This window comes from Dioscorea cayenensis, chromosome 11 (genome assembly GCF_009730915.1).
Source record: "Dioscorea cayenensis subsp. rotundata cultivar TDr96_F1 chromosome 11, TDr96_F1_v2_PseudoChromosome.rev07_lg8_w22 25.fasta, whole genome shotgun sequence".
NCBI lineage: Eukaryota > Viridiplantae > Streptophyta > Magnoliopsida > Dioscoreales > Dioscoreaceae > Dioscorea > Dioscorea cayenensis.
The window spans coordinates 12,173,651-12,196,219 of NC_052481.1; positions in this window are offsets into that span (position 1 = coordinate 12,173,651).

Consider the following 22,569-nt stretch of genomic DNA (forward strand, 5'->3'; position numbering starts at 1 on the left):
AATCATCCAAGTACCCACTAGGGGTTTAGCTCTCCATGGAGCTTAGTACAATCAAAGAAATTGAATGTAAAAGCAATGAATCCATAAAGAAACCCCCTCGATGGTCGTTTTGATGGTCTTGTGGAAAGTCCTCTACTCGTCGTCCAAGGATTCCTTCGTCCAGTATAGGATACGCCTCGATGGAAGCTCCCCTACCAACCTTCTTACTAATGGAATCACGATGTTGGAGCCGTAGAACCTCTCCAAAACCTTGGCCAATACCCCTCGAAACCCTAGCCGAAGCCCTCTCACAAGTTGGGGAAAAGATGGAGAAAAGAATACCAAAATCGGGGCTGAATCGGCTTTAAATAGGGCTGGAATCGGGCAACTCCACGGCCGTGTGAAAATTATCCATGCCCATGTGGAAATTCCACACGGGCGCGTGTATCGTCCACGCCCGTGTGGATTCTCTGTTTCTCTGATTTCTCGGCCGGCTGTGAACAATATTGCTACAGTAATTGCTACATTGTTACTACAATTCTCTGCTACAGTCTTCGACCTGATTAACTTCCCAATTCCATACTTTCATCGGGGTAACGCAAACGGGCACACATTCACATCGTGAATCACTTGCTTCTTCAATGATGTACATGTTGGCGGGGCTCTTGTTCTTATATGCATAAGTCAGAATGCTCGAGCGTGACTGCCTTTGTGCCCCTCTAAATAGATGTGCTCACTCGAATGCGAGGAGGTTGGCACACACTCTATCATCTCACACCTGACCTATGTCTTCACGTTTGAACCTTAACAAGATCTCCTCCAAAATAGGTGCATTATGATCCACATTGGCCCATTTCCTTCATACTCGGCCTCACAACCCTACCTGCGTAAAAGTAACATAAAACACACATATTAATGTAGAAAACTGAGGAAAGTAATGCTCAACATAAGGAATGAACGCTTCGCATTCATATCGCACAAGCACTTATCAATTTATCACTTGGAATCTCTAGAACTCATTGCAATTCTATACGAGTGCGAGGTTGAGGGGTTATTCAATTTCTCCTCCGGGACATGTATAGAGTTAGGCATGGCTGACCTTAGATTTGGGACCTTGTACTTAAGGATCTCCATGACTCATTATTGCATTAGCTAGAAAGTATAATAGAGGGTTCTTGCACTTGAAACGATTGTCCTAAGTGGAACAATATCCGGGTACCCCATTTATATAGATTGCCTTATCTTCTCCTTTACTTGTGCTCTTTTTCTTGTTCTTTTACTTTTGTTATTTCACATCTCGTCACACATATCACTGTTCATCTTTCACTTAGTTAAGAAATAATTTAAGTGTTTTTATTCCCTACTCCCTGTGGATACGATACTCCACTCATATGGGATTTTATTACTTTGACAAATCCGTGCACTTACGGGACATACTCAAAGGGCGTTGTCAAGTTTTTGGCGCATAGGCGTGGGCAATTTCCGCACGCCCGTGTGGATGCACAAAATTCCAAGAGACGCGATTTTTTCTTTAAAATTTTTTTTGTTAACTCTTTCCTCCGATCAAATTCCTGGCCCCTCGCCGATTTTTGAAGTATTCACATCTATTTCATCGGTATACCTTTTTATCCTCTTCTCTTCGGCAATTCTTGCTTTTAGCGGATTAAAAGTTTTGAGTTGCATGTATTTTCACTTTATAATGGTTTATGCATGTCTGGATAGTGTTTAATACTAGTTTTGAGTTGTATTTTTGGAGAATTGTTGTGTAACCATGTGGTTTTCACGCTCCGCAGATCCGCACGGGCGTGGATAATTTCCACAGGCCCGAGTGAATTCTATAGGATGTTTGTCTGAGCTATATTGATAGTTTTTTCATCCAATTTTGCAGATATGACACCTCGAGCGAGGACACATGAAGTTAAGAGTCTCCGAGATACCCCGTCCGAGGTAATACACATGGAATTCTCGAATCCCGGGCATCAGGGTCGATTTGAGAGATTATCACTACTCAGTTTTGGTCAGACTCGCTTTGTAGATTTGCAGGTGCTGAGAGATATTCAGAGGGGTGACGAGCTAGCCAATGAGATTGATGAGATGCTAGCAGTGGGGAGCTAGAGGAGGTTATTGATGATCCGTGAACCAGCTTTCCCTCGGTGACACTAGAGGTGTTGGCGTTTTTCGAGTTTCATCATTCATATGGGAGAGTTGACACCATGGATGTTATACAGTTCTGAATATTCGGACATCTATTCTGTATGAGTGTCACAGAATTCTCGGTTCGTATGGGCCTATATAATGGCACGCACACATGTATAGAGGAGTATAGAAGCCTGCTGACGTATTTCCTAGGTACAGTGACTCCGCATCAGGCATACAGGGTTTTGTGTGGACATGGACAGTATGAACCGGTAGTGGCTAAGGCCACCAACCTATCTCGGTCGAGCTACAGGTACTTACACTCGGTCCTCAGCAGGTCTATTTCAGGTCGAGGCGACAACACAGATGTGTTGAGCAGGCAGGACTTACTTTATCTATACTCCATGGTTCGCAATGTGCCGATTCATTTGGGGCACATAGTGGAAGACGTTTTGAGGCACCAGGGCCAGTTTGTGAGAGTGAGATTATTATTTGTTGGTCCTTACGTTACCAGACTCATCTTGGGGTTGGGCTTGATGGACGCTATACGTGGTGCTGAGAAGACGGTCGTACCTACTCCTTTCAGATTTGACACGATCCGGATGATGAGGTTGTTACACAGATGTTGGCCCGGGACATATATTATAGCTGCATCCATCCTAGAGATGGCTGGCAACGGAAGAGATGCAGTGGAGGGTCCCTGACAGATTCCCATGCCTCAGTTGGCACAGACGGGGACCGGAGCACCCGTTGCATCACAGGAGACATGCTGGTGATCACAACCCATTTTTACTCCTCCTTGAGCTCATGATCGTATTGGGTGACTCGAGAGTGTTGTGGGTGAGATTCGGGCCAAGATCGCGGAGCTCTGGGCTATACAGACCACCCAGTATCCTGAGATATTGGCCCGTTTCGACATTGTACAGTGGCTATTGATTAGCAGACCTCCGGCCCCTCCTACATCCCTACCACTATACCCACCTGAACCTTTTGAGTACCCAGCAGCAGGAGCAGAGCCAGAGCGCGACAGCGATACTTGATTCTGTTTTTCATCTCTATTACTTTTTACACTTCCTATTCTACACTTGTATACTCAGAAAGGACTTTCCTTCTGAGTTAATTTTCATTTTGTTGTCTCGAGTTGTATGCATTGCCCTATCATTTATATACTCGAGTTGTTTTTGTTTTATTGAGCTTCACTGAACCCCCTTGTGTATGTGTGCAGATGGTCTTATCATTATGGGATTTGAGACTTTGTCATTGCCACGGAAGATGGTGCTTTGGCACTTGGCCGTGTGTGCGAATGAGTGAAAGCTACCACCTCGGTAGAAAAAGCTACCACCTCGAAACTTTGAAAGCCACCTTAGTGGCATCTTTGGAAAGGGCTATCTTAGAGGATGTGTGAAGCTAGTACCATCTTTGAAATTTCGTTACTGTTTGTAGATAAATAAGTTCCTTATACTTAGAACTTTGAGGAGTATACCTTGGGTTGTTTTGAGTGAGTTCACACTGATAAGTGTTTGTACGATAAGAATGCAAAGCATTCTTTCCTTATGATGAGCATTACTTTTGTCAGGTTTTAGCTCTAATACGTGTGTATTTATGTACTTTTATGCACGTTGGGTTGTGAGGCCGATTATTTGTGAAAAAAGCAATTGTAGATGATTTTACGCATTATTTGGAGGGGATCTTGAGAAGGCTCAAATGCGGAGACATGAGTCGGGTTGAGAATGATAGAATGTATGCCAACCTCCATGTATTGAGCTAAGGCAATGATTCAGAGGGGCACGAAGGCAGTTACATCCTAGTATTCTGGCTTGTGCATATTTAGCAAGATCTCTACCAACGTGACCATTTATTGAACAACCAAGACGATCTATGATGTGAACGTGTGCCTGCTTACGTTACCTCGACGAAAGCATGGATTCGGTAGTATTTTGGGCCGTACTGTAGCAAGGTACTGTAGAAATCACTTTAGCAAATCACTGTAGCAGGTAATGTTCACAGCTGGCCAAAGAAGGAGCAAAACAAAGAAGCCACACGGGCATGTGGAAATTCCACACGGCCATGCATTAATTCCACAGGCCCGTGTGGAATATCCATAAGGGCGTGTGGAATCCCGATTCCAGCCCTATTTAAGGCCGATTTTAGCCCCGATTTCAACATTCTTTTCTCGATCTTTTCCCCAACTTGGGAGAGGGTTGCTGCTAGGGTTTTGAGAGGTATTGTCTAGGGATTTGGAGAGGTTCTACTACTCTGACATCGTTATCTCTTTGGAAGAAGGTTGGTAAGGGAGCCTCCATCGGATTGATTAGACGAGGCGTATCTTATACCGGATGAGTAGAGGACTCTCCACAAGAACATCGACACGACTATCGAGGGGGTTTTCCTATGGATGGCTTTCTTTTACATTTGATTTCATTATCGTTTGTATTGTGCACCATGGAGAGCTAAACCCCTAGTGGGTACTTGGGTATTTGTGAACCCTAGGATGTATTAGTTTCATTGAATCTTTTTATTATGCTTTCAATTAATTGATGTTATTGTGAGTTCCAATCTTCAATGTTTGATTGTTTGAATACTCCCTTAGAGTGACACTAGGGTTGAGAGTTCATGTGGTAATCCTTGTGAGTGAGTGACACACCACGAGAGTTAGACAAAACTTGATTGGAGAGGGTTGAGAGGGTGAGTCGAGAAGTACAGGAGCGTCCCCTTTCCCCTCTGGTGTGATAGATTCTACCTCCATTTCTCAAGTTCTTTGCGGCCATAATAGAGCGAATGAGCTAAGGAATGACCCTCCACTAGGGCTTAGTTACGAGTGCAACAGAGTGAAGCATTGAGGTGATTTTAGCATCTAGGGCTTAATTGTGGTTAGGGACCTTTCTTCTGGACCAAGGGTTAGGTGTACAATTAGGAAGAGATTTATCACTTGGAATCCCTAGAGGTTAATGCAATCCTTCTTACGAGTGCAAGGTTGAGAGGTTGTTCAACTTATCCTCCGGGACATGTAAAGGATTAGGCTTGGTTAACCCTAGATTCGGGGCCATGCATCAAAGGATGTCCCAGACTTAGGAAGCATAATAGAGAGTTCTTGCACTTGAAACAATTTTTCTAGGTGGATCAATACCCGGGTACCCCATCTTTATCGATTGCCTTACCTTGTACTTTACTTTTGCTCTCTTTCGGGTTGTTATACTTTTGAGAATTGAATCTTATCAAACATATCACTATTTATCTTTCATATAGTTAAGAAGCAGATTAAGTATTTTTATTATGTTTTCCTGTGGATACGATACCCCACTCACCTGGGATTTATTACTTCGACAACTCCGTGCACTTGCGGGGAGCCTTGTCACACACACTTACACGATTTTGGGTTTGTGCCCTTTTTGATTCAAGTTTTTAGCTAGAGCATTGATTTTTCATATTTAGTGTTGAAATTTCTCTTACTTGTAGAATGCTCTCTTTGTATGCTTTGGTGGACCTATGGCCAAGCACTTCCAATATTTCCATCATCCATGCACATAATGTTTAAATTTTTGCTTGGCGACAAGAAAAAGCTTAAGTGTTCTTTCATCATCATTACTTTTATCGGGTTTTAATGATAATATATGTGTATTTATGTTACTTTCATGCAGATAGGGTTGTGAGCCTGACTATTAGAGAAAAAAGCCAATGTGGATTATAAATGCACCATTTGCAAGAAATCTTGAGAAGGTTCAAACTCGAAGACATAAGTCGGGTTTGAAATGCGGGAATGTGTGCCAACCTCCTCGTATTCAAGTTAGCACAACGATTTGGAGGGCACAAGGGCAGTTACATTCAAGCATTCTAGTTTGTGTATGTATAGCAAGATCTCCACCAACATGTCCATTATTGAAGAAGCAAAGCGATCTACGACATAAACGTGTGCGGTTTATATTACCTCGATGAAAGCATGGATTCGGGAGTATTTTGGGCCGGTACTGCAACAGGGTACTATAGCAAACACTATAGCAAAACATTGCAGCAGGTACTGTTTACAGTCGGCCGAAGAAGGATGAAAACAGAGAATCCACAAGGGCGTGTGGATATTCAACACGCCCTTGTGAAAACTACACACGGGCATCCACATGGCCATGTGGATTCCTGATTCCAGCCCTATTTAAGGCCGATTTCAGCCCCAATTTCAGGATTCTTTTCTCCATCTTTTCCAAAACTTGAGAGAGGACGGCAGCTAGTGTTTTGAGAGATATTGGCTAGGGATTAGGAGAGTTTCTACGCCTCTGACATCACACTCTGTTTGGAAGAAGGTTAGTGGGAGAGCTTTTGTCAGCACTGATCCGACGAGGTGTATCCTTGGCCGGACAAAGGGACCCTTAAACGAGTAGAGGACTCTCCACAAGACCATCGCTAAGACTATCGAGGGGGGTTTTCTTTGGATTCTTTGCTTTTATATTTGATTTCATTGATTGTAATCAGCTCCATGGAGAGCTAAACCCCCTAGTGGGTACTTGGGTATTTGTGAACCCTATGATGCATTCGTTTCATTGAATCTCTTTATTATGCTTTCTATTAATTGATGTTTTATTTTGAGTTCCAATCTTGAATGCTTGATTGTATGAATACTCCCTTAGAGTGACACTAGGGTTGAGAGTTCTTGTTGGTAACTCATGTGAGTGAGTGACACACTACGAGAGTCAGACAAAGATAGATTGGAGAGGGTTGAGAGGGTGAGTCGAGAGGTAGCGGAGCATCCTTTTTTCCCCTCCAGTGTGATTTATCCTACCTCAATTTCCTCAAGTTCTTTGTAGTCATAGTTGAATGAATGGGATAAAGGAGGACCTTCCGCTGGGGCTTAGTTGTGGGTGAAACGGAGTGAAGCATTGAAGTGATTTTAGCGCTTAGGGCTTAATTGTAGCCACGGACTTTCCACCTGGACCAAAGGGTTAGGTCTACATTTAGAAAGAGGATTTATCACTTGGAATTCACAACACCCCTTGCGTGTGTCTTGCAAGTGCACGGGTTTGTCGAAGTAATAAACTCCCAAGTGAGTGGGTATCATATCCATAGGGAGTAGGAAGTAAAAAATACTTAAATTGTGACAAGATGTAATGTAAACAAAAGTAAGAGAGACAAGAAAGAGAGAGAGCAACTAAAGGAGAGATAAGGCAATCGATATAAATGGGGTACTCTGATATTGATCCACCTAAGACAATCGTTTCAAGTGCAAAAGCCCTCTAATATGCTTCCTAACTAATGTATTAATGAGTCGTGGAGATCCTTTAATGCATGGTCTCAAATCTAAGGTCAACCATGCCTAACCCTATACATGTCCCGGAGGAGAAATTAAATAATCCCTCAACCTCGTACTCGTATAGAATTGCAATGAGTTCTAGAGATTCCAAGTGATAAATCCTCTTCCTATATTTAGACTTTACCCTTTGGTCCAGACGGAATGTCCCTAGTCACAATTAAGCCCTAGATGCTAAAATCACTTCAACACTTCACTCCATTGCACTTGTAACTAAGCCCCTATGGAAGGTCATCCTTAGCCCATTCACTCTACTATGACCGCAAAGAACTCGAGGAATTGGAGGTAGAATAAATCACACCGGAGGGGAAAGGGGACACTCCGTTACCTCTCGACTCACCCTCTTAACCCTCTCCAATCTAGCTTTGTCTAACTCTCGTGGTGTGTCACTCACTCACAACGGTTACCAACAAGTATTCATACAATCAATGCATTCAAGATTGGAACTCAATAAAAACATCAATTAATGGAAGAATAATAAAAAGGTTCAAAGAAACAATTACATCCTAGGGTTCACAATACAAGTACCCACTAGGGGTTTAGCTCTCCATAGAGCTAATTACAATCAGTGAAATTGAATGTAAAAACAAATAATCCATAGAAAACCCCCTCGATGGTTGTGATGATGGGCTTGTGGAGAGTCCTCTACTTGTTTAAGGGTCCCTTTGTTCGGCCTACGATACACTTCGCCAGATCGGTGCCGATGAAAGCTCTCCCACTAACCTTCTTCCAAACAGAGCGTGATGTCAGAGCCATAGAACCTCTCCCAATCCCTAGCCAATACCTCTCAAAACCCTAGCTGCAGCCCTCTCTCAAGTTGAAGAAAAGATGGAGAAAAGAATCCTGAAATCCTGGCTGAAATCGACCTTAAATAGGGCTCGAATCGGGAATCCACACGCCCATGTGAATATTTCACATGGCCCGTATGGAATTAACACATGGGCGTGTAGAATTAACTCACGGGCGTGTGGAATTTCCACATGCCCATGTGGCTTCTCTGGATAACTCCTTCTTTGGCCGGCCATGAACAATACCTGCTACAATATTTTGCTATAATGTTGCTTCAATGCCCTGCTACAGTACTGGTCTGAAATACTCGCGGAACCATGCTTTCATCGAGGGAACATAAACGTGCACATGTTTAAGTCGTAGATCGTTTTGCTTCTTCAATGAATGGCTGTGTTGGTGGAGATCTTCTTACACATGCACAAGCTGGAATACTTAAAATTTGACTGCCTCTGTGCCCCTCCAAATCATTGTGCTAGCTTGAATACAAAGAGGTTGGCACACATTCTAGCATCTTGAATCCGACTTATGTCTTCGTGTTTGAACCTTCTCAAGATTTTCTCCATATGGTGCACTCACGATCTACATTGGCTTCTTTCTATAAGATTCGGCTTCACAACCTTATATGTATGAAAGTAACATAAATACACACATATTAGCGTTAAAACCCGATAAAAGTAATGCTCATCATAAGGAAAGAACACTTCATATTTTTATCACACAAGCACTTATGAAACTCCCCCAGACTTAAGCTTTTGCTTGTCCTCAAGCAAAAATTAAAACATTGTATGCATAGATGAAGGAAATATTGGAAGTGCTTAGACTTAGGTTCACTAAAGAATGCAAAGAGAGCATTCTACAAGTAAGGAAGATTTTAACAGTAAATATGAAAAATCAATGCTCTAGCAAAAAACTTGAATCAAAATGGACAACAAACCCAAAATCGTGTAAGTGTGTGAACTCACTCAAGTCAACCCAAAGTATTCTCCTCATAGTTCTACATGGAAGGGACTTCTTTATCTACAAAATGTAACAAAAATTCAAAAAGAGTAGTAGCTTCACACATTCTCTTAGGTAGCCCTTTATAAAGAGACCGCTAAGGTGACTTTCACACTTTCGAGGTGGTAGCTCTTTCTACCAAGGTGGTAGCTTTCACACATCCCATGGGATAGATCTTTCTATCCTTAGGGCATAACTAGTATCCGACTTATGAGAGTAGCTTCACACATCATAGGTGATAGCTCTTTCCACCCAACAAGCAAACCTTAACAACAAAACTATTTTGTTCTTTCTTTTGAATTTTCCATTTTTTTCACAAATAACAAAAGAAATAACAATAATAAGACCCTTTAACATTGAACATGAGTTTCCAAAAGAATTTAAAGAGTGAGTAGTGCAACAAGTGTCAATCGGGCAAAAATTCCTACAAATTCAAGCAAAAACTAGAGAATGAAGACATTCAATGTTAAAAATTATCCTCCTAAATCCAAGAATACAATAATAGAAACTAAGGTGACCCGGCATTGGCTATGTGAGCATGTATAACAATCAAGACTAATATAAAAGAGATGTGTGCACTATGAAACTCCCCCCCCCCCCCACACTTAAGTTGTACATTGTCCCCAATGTACACATGCAAGCTCACTCATGATGTATATAAATCAAGAATAAATGTGGGAGAAGCAATCAAAACAATACTCCCCTGACTCCTAGTGTTGCATTTGATGGAGCTAATTCGTTGGGAGTGGTGTTCCAATGGGTTATGAAGCACACACGGCCTAGTGCCGAAGCACCTTGGCCGTGTCTATGACAAGCTCTCAATTCCCATGATGACAAGACCATCTGCATGCATACACGAGGGGGTTTAGTGAAGCTCAATAAAATAAAAATAGCTCGAGTATATAAAGGATAGAGAAATGAATACAACTCGAGACAACAAAATAAAAATATAAACTCAGAAGGAAAGTCCTTTCTGAGTATACAAGTCCAAAAGGAAATGTAAAAAGTAAAGAAATGAAAAATGAAATCAAGTGTCGGTGCTATGCTCGGGCTCCTCTACTGGATAGTCGAACGGCACTGGTGGATCTGGTGAGGATGATGCAGGAGGTGCCTGAGAGGGGCGGGGTCGTATCTCAAATGGTAATCTCGTGTCTCACTCCAGACACTTCTGTATGACGTTGAACCGTGCCATGAACTCTGTGTGGTTCACTATCTGTGTGGCACGAATCTCAGCCACATCCTGTTGCATAATCCCTACGGCACTCTCGAGCCTCTCAAAATGATCATGGCCTCGAGTAGGAGAGAAAACCCGCACTAGTGGGGGCTCATGCGCTGGAAAGGTAGCCTCTGTCTGTTCTCGCTCCGGTTGTGGCTCTAAAGGTGGCTGAGATCCCTCTGCTGTGTCTTCATCCGACACAAATGGCTCTGGTGGGGGCACATTCAGCACATAAACACCATCCTGATATTTCTTGATCATAACCATGAGCCTCATTGTCTCTAACCTAAGAGGTGCTTGTATTATCGTTTTCTCAGCCGCTCTAATCGTATCTCGTAGGCCCATCCCAAGGATGAGTCCAGTGATGTATGGACCTGAGAAAATGACACCAAGCCTGATATAATGTCCCTGATGCCTCAGATACTCTGCTAAAATGTGTCCCAAATAAATCGGATCATCCCGAACCATAGAGTATAAATATAAAAGTTCCTGCTTGCTGAGGACTCCCGTGCTATCGCCGCATCCATTCACTGATCTACTCAAGATGGTGTGAAGATATTTGTAATTAGGTCTAGAAATACATGTAGCCTTGGACACTCCTGGCTCATAACGACCCTAACCACATAGTATTCTGTAAGCTTTCTGGGGAGTCAAACTTCCACAATAGTCAGTCGCACCTCATCATACTCCTCCATCTTGGTGAACTCCTCATCATATAACCCAAGTCGAACGAAAAATTGTGTGAGGCTCATACTATGATACTGCCCAAAAGATCTGAATTAAATGGTATCGACCCTATCAAAATCAACATAAGAGCGGTCAAACTCAATTGAGGTGAGCACCTCCAATGTGAGCAGGCAGATAGCGGGGTCACAAATAATCAATAGCTTGCGCCAACTTCCCACCGATAGTAATTTCTCGAACTCATCGGCCATGTCATCTGCTTGTTGTACTTCTCTAAGTGAGCTCATGTCCAAGATACGTGTCTGACAGAACTTAAGCTTTGCTAGTCGCTCAAATCAAGTTTGATGCTCGGGAAGGGTAAATTCCATGCTTTTCGGTTCAGGAGTAGGCTCTCTAGGATGCTTACCAGTTGTTCACTTCGATCTAAGGGCCATACCTGCATGTATTAGAAAGGAGATCGATCAGATTCATAAATAGTCTAATACTACAGGATTCCACACGGTCGTGTGAAAATTCCACACGCCCGTGTAGATTCATGAGGCATGCAAATTGCACGTCCCCTATGATGAAAACATAAGAATACACCTCTCCCTTACTTCTAAAGCTCATTATCAACATATCACAACCATTTTAGCATGAAATAGAGGTACATTTACCAGTTTAATCGAAGAGAATCAAATAAAATCAAATAAGGGTGTCCTCAAGATAAAACAAGGGTTTACCGATGAGATGAGACGAGACTAAAAACCTTTGAAATCGGCAGGAATCGCAAAGTATCAACTCAAAATCAATGCTGGGAGGTGAGGAGAATGCTGGAGAGTGTTTTCAAGCGATGGAAGGTGTGCTAAGGAGAGAGGCTTATAAGATTTATAAAGAAGGGACACAGCTTTATGATGCCTACACATCCACACGGGCGTGTCAAAACTACACACGCCCGTGTGCCTTCACAAGAGAGACTCACAGGGGCGGACACACACCCCTATGTGCTCTTGGGGAAACACTCATACTCTCTGAACACAATCGAACGAGCGTGCAAAAATTACGCATACCCGTGTGCCTGACCCTCAGGGGCAGCTGCACGCCCCTGTGGCTTCTCTGTCCAACCAAGAAGAATCTCTAAATGTTTCGCATGAAGGTGCGAAAATTTCGCACGAGCATGGACATTCACAGGCCAAACTCACAGGGGCAGCCGCACGCCCCTGTGTCTTCTCGGGATGGAGAGAACTCTTTTGCAGAGATCCGCATGGGCGTGCGGAAAATACCCACGCCCGTGCGTTGTTCACAAGTTCACTGACAGGGGCAAGTCCACGCTCTTGTGTGCTCTTGGGATAAATCGCCAAGTCTCTGCAGGAAAACACAGGCCCGTGAGGAAGTTACCCACAGGCATGCGAAAATCGCAAGGTTGCTCACAAGGGTGAGTCCACGCCCCTGTTCCTTCTCTGGATGAGCTCGCAATACAACTCCATGGGTGTGCGGAAATTCCACACGGCTAAGTGTTTTTTCTATAGATGACATAGGAAACTCTGCAGGCTCAACAGAAACTTCCTAAACATGATTACACATTCCGAGCCTGTCCTTTTATGCACAATATACCAATAGAAAACATCAAAAACTATCTCAAGCGACTTAAACTTCGCCAAATCCACATGAATACACACGATGACATCAAAATCCACAATAATATGCAGCAGAAGCATCTAAAGATCAAGACACCAACACTTAACAAGTTATTCACACAAAAACTAAACTACTTAATTAACAAAATAGTAACACTTGGGTTGCCTCCCAAGAAGCCCTTGTTTTACGTCACTAAGCTTGAGGTACCACTTCCTTACCTCACGGGGTCTAATGAAGGAAGAATAATTCCTTATCGGCATTACTAACCTCTCCTCCAAAGTACGGTTTCAGCCTGTGTCCGTTTAACTTAAATGTACCCTTCTCTGGATGGGTAATCTCAATAGCCCCATGAGGTGAAACTTTGATCACCGTATAAGGGCCAAACCATCTAGAATTGAGCTTCCCTGGAAATAACCATAGACGAGAATTGAATAGCAACACCTAATCACCCACTTTGAACTTCTTCGTATTTTTAATATGCTTATCATGCCATTTCTGAATTCTTTCCTTATAAATCCTGGCATTCTTATATGCATTCATCCTTCATTTATCTGCCTCATTAAGATGTAGCATTCTTTGTTCCCCCGGCTTGTGCAGGTCAAAATTCATGACCTTGATTGCCCAATATTCTCTATGCTCTAACTCCGCAGGCAGGTGACAGGATTTTCCATAAACCAAATTATAGGGAGTGGTCCCTATTGGCATTTTGTATGTTGTTCGATGAGCCCAGAGTCTATCATGTAACCGTTCTGACCAATCCCACTTTCCTTGTTCCACAGACTTGGTTAAAATTCTCTTGAGTTCCGTGTTTGTGACTTCCACTTGTCCACTCATTTGTGGGTGATAGGGGGTGGCAAGACGATGCTGCACCCCATATTGCTTTGATAAGAGCTCGAGTAGCCATATTTTTATATATGTTTTACATGCATTGAGCATCATTTTTACCATGGTTTATGTCTCATATTGTATATTTGGTGTTCTTTTATGCATATAGGTTTTGAATGCCTTGAAGAGTAAAAAGGAAGCAAAGATAGGCTATAAAGACACAATATTGAGAGTTCTTATTCAATTGAATTACCAAGACACGAGAGGATTTCATTAACGTGGAGATGTGTGCCAACTTTTAAGAGGATTCTTGTCAATTCACTAGTTGGAAGGGCACAAAGGCAGCCACATCTTCATGTTCCTTCTCTTTGTGAAGATTGCAAGACCTTTCAAAGATGTGTTGATGAAGAAAAGTCTTATAGCCTACCACATGGACATGTGTCAGGATATGTGGCCTCAAGAGAAAAATGTTTGGACCGTGTTTTGTGAAAATATTGTAGCAAAAAATGTAGTACTATAACAAAATTACTGTTCACGCCCACGTGGAAATTCCTGTAGCCCACGCGGGCGCGTGGAAAATCCACATGGGCTCATGGGGCATGTGACAGGCGTGAGTTTGGGCTATAAATAGGTCATTTGCCCTATTCTTTGATATCTTTTGTGTGGCTCTTGAGGGGTGAGACGGCTAGGGTTTGGAGAGAAGGTCTTTGTTGCTTGGGAGGCGATTTGTCACCAACTTTGATTGATTCCTTCTCTGTCATAGCATGAAGGAAGCCATTGGTGAACCTAGCTTCGAGAGGGTTCTTCAAGACGTCAAAGCTCTCCATCAAGACCATCAATTCATATAAAAGGGGGTTTATTTCTATGGTTTTAATGCACTTTCATTCATTGATGGTGTGTTTTGTATGTTTCTCCATGGAGAACTAAAACCCTAGAGGGTATTTGGGCTTGTGAACCCTAGGATTCTAATCTTGTGTTGATTTGCTTTGTGTTTCTATTGAATCCGAGTTTGATTAAGTTTCATTCTTGATTGTTTAATGCTTTCTTGCCTTATTGATCTTATGGTTATTTGGTTTGCATGATTTGTTGCCTTGGTGGGAGAGAGATCTCCATTAGGGTTAGAACCTCAAGATTGAAGAGGGTTGAGAGGGTGAGTCATGAGATAGTGAAGTATCCCCTTTTCCCTCTGATTGGTGTATTCTATCTCCATTCCCTAGATTCTATGCAACCATATTTGGTGGGAGGCGTGAGATTGCTCTATTTCTCCGCTGGGACCTGGTGGCGGTTAGGATCCTTCACCAGGAATTAGGGTTGGATCAATCTTTAGGAATTGGTTATACCTTTCAGAATCCCTAGAGTGCTTTGTGGTCATATGTGTTGTGAAGTGTTGAGATTGAGCGATTTCTCCACCGGGACCTCATAGGGGGCTAGTGTCAGTGATCTGGAGACAGATCCGATTATATTTGGATTTTCGTGACTTAACTTACTCATCATAGAAACACTTTGCATATCTGGTACCTAATACCTGAATACTAGGGGGATCATTGCCCGAATACCCCAATTTTACTGATTGGGATCTTACTCTATTTTACCCTTGCCTATTCATCTATGGTATTCATTTCTTCACATATTAGATCACCACATTATCCCATTATCATTAGGCTAAAGAGCAAAGGAGAAGTTAATACTAGTGGCCCTATTCCCTGTGGATTCGACTACCCAACTCACCTGGTAATTATTACTTCGACACCCATGCACTTGCGGTTTACACGCATATTCAGACGCGTCAAGTTTTTGGTACTGTTGCCGGGGAATAGGATACTGGGAATGCTAGGACTTTGTTGCTCTAACCATTTATCCATTTTTCATTTTATTTTTGTATTCCACACTTTCCTTGTCTTCCATCATTCTCATCGGTTTTTATTTTGTTTTCATTTATTTTACTCTATCTTCTTCCACCATTCTGTTTTGATTTATTTTGTCTTATTTACTTTTTCTTGCATGGAATTTGAATGATGATTAATCTAGTTTTAGACTTATATTTTCAGGTCAAAGCCCTCACTAGAAAACTTGATCAAGTTGTCAATGTTCACCAATATCACAATCCATATTGCATTAACTATCATCCAAATCAAAGGAGCTACCCAAATCTCTCAAGAAGAATTTTAGATGGATGAGAAGCTTGAAGAGTATGTACTTCGTGGGGTTCCAAACCGAGCAAACAACCTCTTCAGAAATTTTACTACCGTTCTAGCATCATTGGTTGGAAGGGCTTGAGCTTCCACCCATTTATAAACATAATCAACCGCCACTAAGATGTATTGATTACCATTAGACTTCGGAAATGGTCCCATGATGTCAATTCCCGACACATCAAACACCTCACAAAATTGTATCGGACTTCAAGGCATCTCATCTCTTTGTGATAAGTTTCCAGCCATCTGACAACTGTCACATTGAAGAACAAACTGATGGGTGTCCTGGAATAAAGTCTGCCAATAAAACCCGGCAGCCAGAACTTTCTCAACGGTCCTACTCGAACCATAGTTCCCCTCAACGGGACCCGAATGATAATGTGTAATAATGCTCCAACCCTCCTCCCTAGATACACATCGTCGTACCACATGGTCAGCTCAAATATGGAACAAGTAAGGGTCATGCCAAAAGTAGTTCTTTAAATCACTGAAAAAACTTTTTCTTCTGCTAAAAATTGAGGCCTTGCTTCAGTACCTTTCCCAACAAATAGTTTGCAAAATCCGCGAACCATGGAGTACCCTCTGACTCTGACTCCTATATTGCATGCAAATGTTCTTTAGTTAAAAAATCATTTATCTCCTTGCTTGCCGGTTCTTGCCCCTCACACCCTTTTAATCTTGAAAGATGATCCGCAACTACATTTTCAATTCCCCTCTTGTCTTTTATTTCCATATCGAATTCTTGTAACAATAAAACCCACCGAATTAACCTCGGTTTCACATCAGCTTTGTTCATGAGGTAACAGAGTGCTGAATTATCTGTTAATACTGTTACCCTCAGTATAATGAGGTATGGTCTGAACTTGTCAAATGCGAACACCACCACTAATAATTCCTTTTTCGTAGTTGTATAATTCTCCTGAGCACTTGTGAGAGTCTTGCTAGCATAATAAATCATATGAAACTGATTGTCTTTCCTTTGTCCCAAAACTACTCCCACAGTGTAATCACTTGAATCACACATGAGCTCAAAGGGTCCATTCCAATCCAGTATTGTCAGAATTGGTGCTTGCACTAATCTTTCCTTCAACAAATTGAATGCACGTAGGTAATCATCCCCAAAGTCGAAAAGAGCATCTTTTTCTAAGAGTTTAGTCAATGGTTGCGTGATCTTCGAGAAGTCCTTGATAAACCTTCTATAAAACCCTGCATACCCCAAGAAACTGTGGACCCCTTTCACATTTGTAGGTGGAGGAAGCTTTTTGATCACCTCAATCTTTGCCTTATCCACCTCCAATATTGCTTGGGAAATCTTATGTCCAAGGACAATGCCTTCTTGGACCATGAAGTGACACTTCTCCCAATTGAGGACGAGGTTCGTTTCTTCACATCTTATTAGAACTCTCTCCAAATTCTTTGAATATTTACCGAACCAGTCTCCAAATACCAAAAAATCATTCATGAATACCTCCATATTGTCTTCTAGTAGATCATCAAAAATGGCTATCATGGAGCGTTGGAATGTGGCTAGTGTATTACACAACCCAAAGGGCATTCTTCTATAAGTAAAAGTACCGTAAGGACAAGTAAATGTGGTCTTCTCCTGATCTTCTGGAGCTATAGGGATTTGAAAGTATCCCGACATGCCATCAAGGAAACAATAAAATTGATGGCCTGCTAAGCGTTCCAACATCTGATCGATAAATAGCAAAGGGAAATGATCTTTTCGAGTGGCGTCATTTGATCTTCTATAATCGATGCAAACTCACCACCTTGTAACTATCCTGGTTAGAATCAACTCATTCTTTTCATTTATCATAACTATCATCCTCCTTTTTTAGTAACCACTTGAGTTGGACTCACCCATGCACTATCAGATATGGGGTAAATAATCCCTGGATCTAGGAGCTTCACTACATCTGCTTTGACGACTTCCTTCATGTTTGGATTTAGTCTTCATTGTGGTTGGATTACAGATTTGTAGTCATCTTCCATTAAGATTTTATGGGTGCAAAAGGACGGATTTATGCCCCTGATGTCTGAAATCTTCCACGCAATAGCCGATTTATGCTTTTTCAACATGCTAACAAGCATATCCTTTTGCTCCACAGACAAGTTTGAAGCTACAATCACCGGAAGTTTAGATTCTTCCATCAAGAAGGCATATTCCAAGTGTGTTGGCAAGGTCTTAAGCTCTAGGGTTGGTGGTTCATCAATTGATGGCCTTTAACCTGTCAATTTCCTCAAACTTGTTCGTTTCCTGCTCGAAATAATTATTTCTTTCTTCCACTTGTGAATGTATTTTCTGTATGGTCTTCAACGATTCTCGATGCATTTAATCCACAAATCTTCCCTACTAATAACGACACATCCATAGAGAAAAGTTCTTGCCTTTGTTTGTGATAAGATGAGTCAAACTGGTCAAGGACTTTGTCCAAACTTTCTTCTAAGTGATCGCTCATCGATACCAATGATGATCTCTCAAACTGAACTAGCACACTATTTAGGTTGAAGTCTCGCTGTTGAATTTTGGTAATGTACTCTTCAACTTATTTTTCCACAAAATGTTGAATAGTATCTGGCTCTTGCAAGAAGTAGCATGATGTGTCCTATATTGCAAACACTTGAACTTTCTGTTTCACATTTTAAACCATTCCAGTGATAGTGTCGAGTAACTCGGGCATGTTAATCATTTCTTTTCTGTAATCAAGGAAAAAGAAGACAGATCAGAATGATGATAGAAAAGAAGATGTGAAATAGAATGAATAAATGAATAGCTAAGAAAATAAAGTGCAAAGTATCTCCCCGGCAACGGCGCCAAAAACTTGACAACGCCTCTTGCGTGTGTCACGCAAGTGCATGGGTTTGTCGAAGTAATAAACTCCCAGGTGAGTGGGTCTCGTATCCACAGGGAGTAGGGAGTAAAAAATACTTAAATTGTTTCTTAACTAGCGATGTATGAATAGTGATTTGTGTGACAAGATGTAATGCAAATAAAAGTAAGAGAGACAAGAGAGAAAGAGCAAGTAAAGGAGAGATAAGACAATCGATATAAATCGGGTACTCTGATATTGATCCAAATAGGACAATCGTTTCATGTGCAAAAACCCTCTAATATGCTTCCTAACTAATGTATTAATGAGTCGTGGAGATCCTTTAATACATGGTCCGAAATCTAAGGTCAACCATGCCTAACCCTATACATGTCCCAGAGGAGAAATTGAATAATCTCTTAACGTTGCACTCGTATAGAATTGCAATGAGTTCTAGGGATTCCAAGTGATAAATCCTCTTCCTATATTTAGACTTAACCCTTTGGTCCAGACGGAAAGTCCCTAGTCACAATTAAGATCTAGATGCTAAAATCACTTCAACACTTCACTCCATTGCACTTGCAACTAAGCCCCAGTGGAAGGTCATCCCTTAGCCCATTCACTCTACTATGACCGCAAAGAACTCGAGGAATTCGAGGTAGAATAAATCACACCGGAGGGGAAAGGTGACACTCCGCTGCCTCTCGACTCACCCTCTCAACCCTCTCCAATCTAGCTTTGTCTAACTCTCGTGGTGTGTCACTCACTCACAAGGGTTGCCAACAAGAACTCTCAACCCTAGTGTAACTCTAAGGGAGTATTCATACAATCAATGCATTCAAGATTAGAACTCAATAAAAACATCAATTAATGGAAGCATAATAAAAAGGTTCAAAGAAATAATTACATCCTAGGGTTCACAATCCAAGTACCCATTAGGTTCAAAGAAACAATTACACCAGTGAGTGGGTAGTCGAATCCACAGGGAACAGGGCTACTAGTACTAACTTCTTCTCTGCTTTCTAACCTAATGATAAATGGAAAGGTGTGGTGATCTAATGTGTGAAGAAATGAATACCAGAGACAAATATGCAAGGGTAAAATGGATGGAGATCTCAATCAGTAAAAGTGGGGTATTCGGGCAATGCTTCCCCTAGGATTCAGGTATTAGGTACCGAATAAGCAAAGTGTTTCTATGATGAGTAAGTTAAGTCGTGGAAATCCAAATATAATCGGATCCGGCCTCCCGATCACTGATACTAGTCCCCTACGAGGTCCCGGTGGAGAAATCGCTCAATCTCAACAACTCACACCACATATGACTGCAAAGCACTCTAGGGAATCCAAGAGTTGTATCTGATTCCTAAAGATTGATCCAACCCTAATTCCCGGCGAAGGATCCTAACCCCCTACAAGGTCCCGGTGGAGAAATCTCTCAATCTCACGCCTCACACCAAATATGGTTGCATAGAGCTTAAGGAACGGAGATAGAATACACTCAATCGGAAGGGAGAGGGGACACTCCACTATCTCATTACTCACCCTCTCAACCCTCTTTAACCTTGAAGTTCTAACTCTAATGGAGACCTCTCTCACATCAAAGTAACAAATCATGCAAATCCAATCAACCACAAGGATTAATTAAACAAGCAAGCAATGAGAATACAAGATTAAAACTTAATCAAACTCGGATTAAATAGAAACACTAAGCAAATCCACAAAATATGAGAATCCTAGGGTTCACAAGACCAAATACCCTCTAGAGTTTTAGCTCTCCATGGAGCAACATACAAAACACACCATCAATGAATGAAAGTACATTAAAACCATAGAAATAAACCCCCTTATATATGAACTGATGGCCTTGATGGAGAGCTTCGACGTCTTGAAAGACCCACTCCGAAGCTAGGTTCACCGGTGGCTTCGTTGATGCTATGACGGAGGAGGAATCGATCAAAGTTGGTGACGAAGCACCTCCAAAGCCGCAAAGACCTCCTCTCCAAACCATAGCCGTCTCACCCCTCAAGAGCCGCACAAAAGATGAGAAAGAATAGGGCAAAACAGCTATTTATAGGCCTTAGATCGCGTCTGTCACGTGTCCTCACGCGCCCGTGTGGATTTTCCACGCGGCCGCGTGGGCTACAGTAAAATCGCTACAGTACTTTTCACAAAACACTATCCGAACACTCTTCTCTTAAGGCCACATGTCCGGGCACACGTCCATGTGGTAGGCTATAAAACTTTTCTTCATCGACGTATCTTTGAGAGGTCTTGCAATCTTCACAATGAGAAGGAATATGAAGATGTGGCTGCCTTTGTGCCCTTCCAAATAGTGAATTGACTTAAATCTTCTTGGAAGTTGGCACACATCTCCACGTTTATGAACTGCTCTCGTGTCTTGATCCTTGAATTGAACAAGAACTCCCAACATTGTGTCTTTATAGCCTATCTTTGCTTCCTTTTTACTCTTCAAGACATTCACAACCTATATGCATAAAAGAACACCAAATACACAATATGAGACATAAACCACAGTAAAAATGATGCTCAATGCATGTAAAACATATATAAAAATATGTCTACTCAAGCACTTATCACTCTCCATAGAGCTAATTACAATTAATGAAATTGAATGTAAAAACAAAGAATCCATAGAAAATCCCCTCGATGGTTGTGACGATGGGCCTGTGGAGAGTCCTCTACTCGTTTAAGGGTCCCTTTGGCCGGCCTAGGATACACCTCACCGGATCGGTGCCGACAAAAGTTCTCCCACTAACCTTCTTCCAAACGGAGTGTGATGTTGGAGCCATAGAACCTCTCCCAATATCTATGCAATACCTCTCAAAACCCTAGCCGCAACCCTCTCTCAAGTTGAGGAAAAGATGGAGAAAAGAATCCTGAAATTGGGGCTGAAATCGACCTTAAATAGGGCTGGAATTGGAAATCCACTCGCCCATGTGAATATTTCACACGGCCCATGTGGAATTAACTCACGGGCGTATGGAATTTCCACACGCCCGTGTGGCTACTCTGGATATCTCCTTCTTCTGCCGGCCATAAACAGTACTTGCTACAGTATTTTGCACCAATGTTGGTACAGTACCGGTCCAAAACACTCCCGAAACCTTGCTTTCATCGAGGTAACTAAAAGTGCACACATTTACGTCGTAGATTACTTTGCTTCTTCAATGAACGGCCACGTTGGTGGAGATCTTTTTACACATGCACAAGCCGGAATACTTAGAATGTGATTGCCTTTGTTCCCTTCCAAATCATTATGCTAGCCTGAATACAAGGAGGTTGGCACACATTCTAGCATCTTGAACCTGACTTATGTCATTGTGTTTGAACCTTCTCAAGATTTACTCCAAATGATGCACTCACAATCTACATTGGCTTCTTTCTATAAGATTCGGCTTCACAACCCTATATGTATGAAAGTAACATAAATACACACATATTAGCATTAAAATCATATAAAAGTAATGCTCATCATAAGGAAAGAAAACTTCGTATTCTTACCACACAAGAACTTATCAGGAATCCCTAGAACTCATTGCAATTCTATACTATTGCGAGGTTGAGAGGTTATTCAATTTCTCCTCCGAGACATGTATAGAGTTAGGCATAGTTGACCTTAGATTTGGGACCATGTAATTAAGGATCTCCACGACACATTATTGCATCAGTTAGAAAGTATAATAGAGGGTTCTTGCACTTGAAACGATTGTCCTAGGCGAAACAATTTTTAGGTACCTCATTTTTATCGATTGCCTTACCTTCTCCTTTACTTGTGCTCTCTCCCTTGTTCTTTTACTTTTGTTATTTCACATCTCATTACACATATCACTATTCATCTTTTACTTAGTTAAGAAACAATTTAAGTGTTTTTATTCCGTACTCAGTGTGGATACGATACAACACTCATCTGAGATATTATATTATTACTTCAATAAACCTGTGCACTTGCGGGACATACGCAAGGGGCGTTGTCAATCTTTGTTTCTTTACTCAGTGAAAAGTATC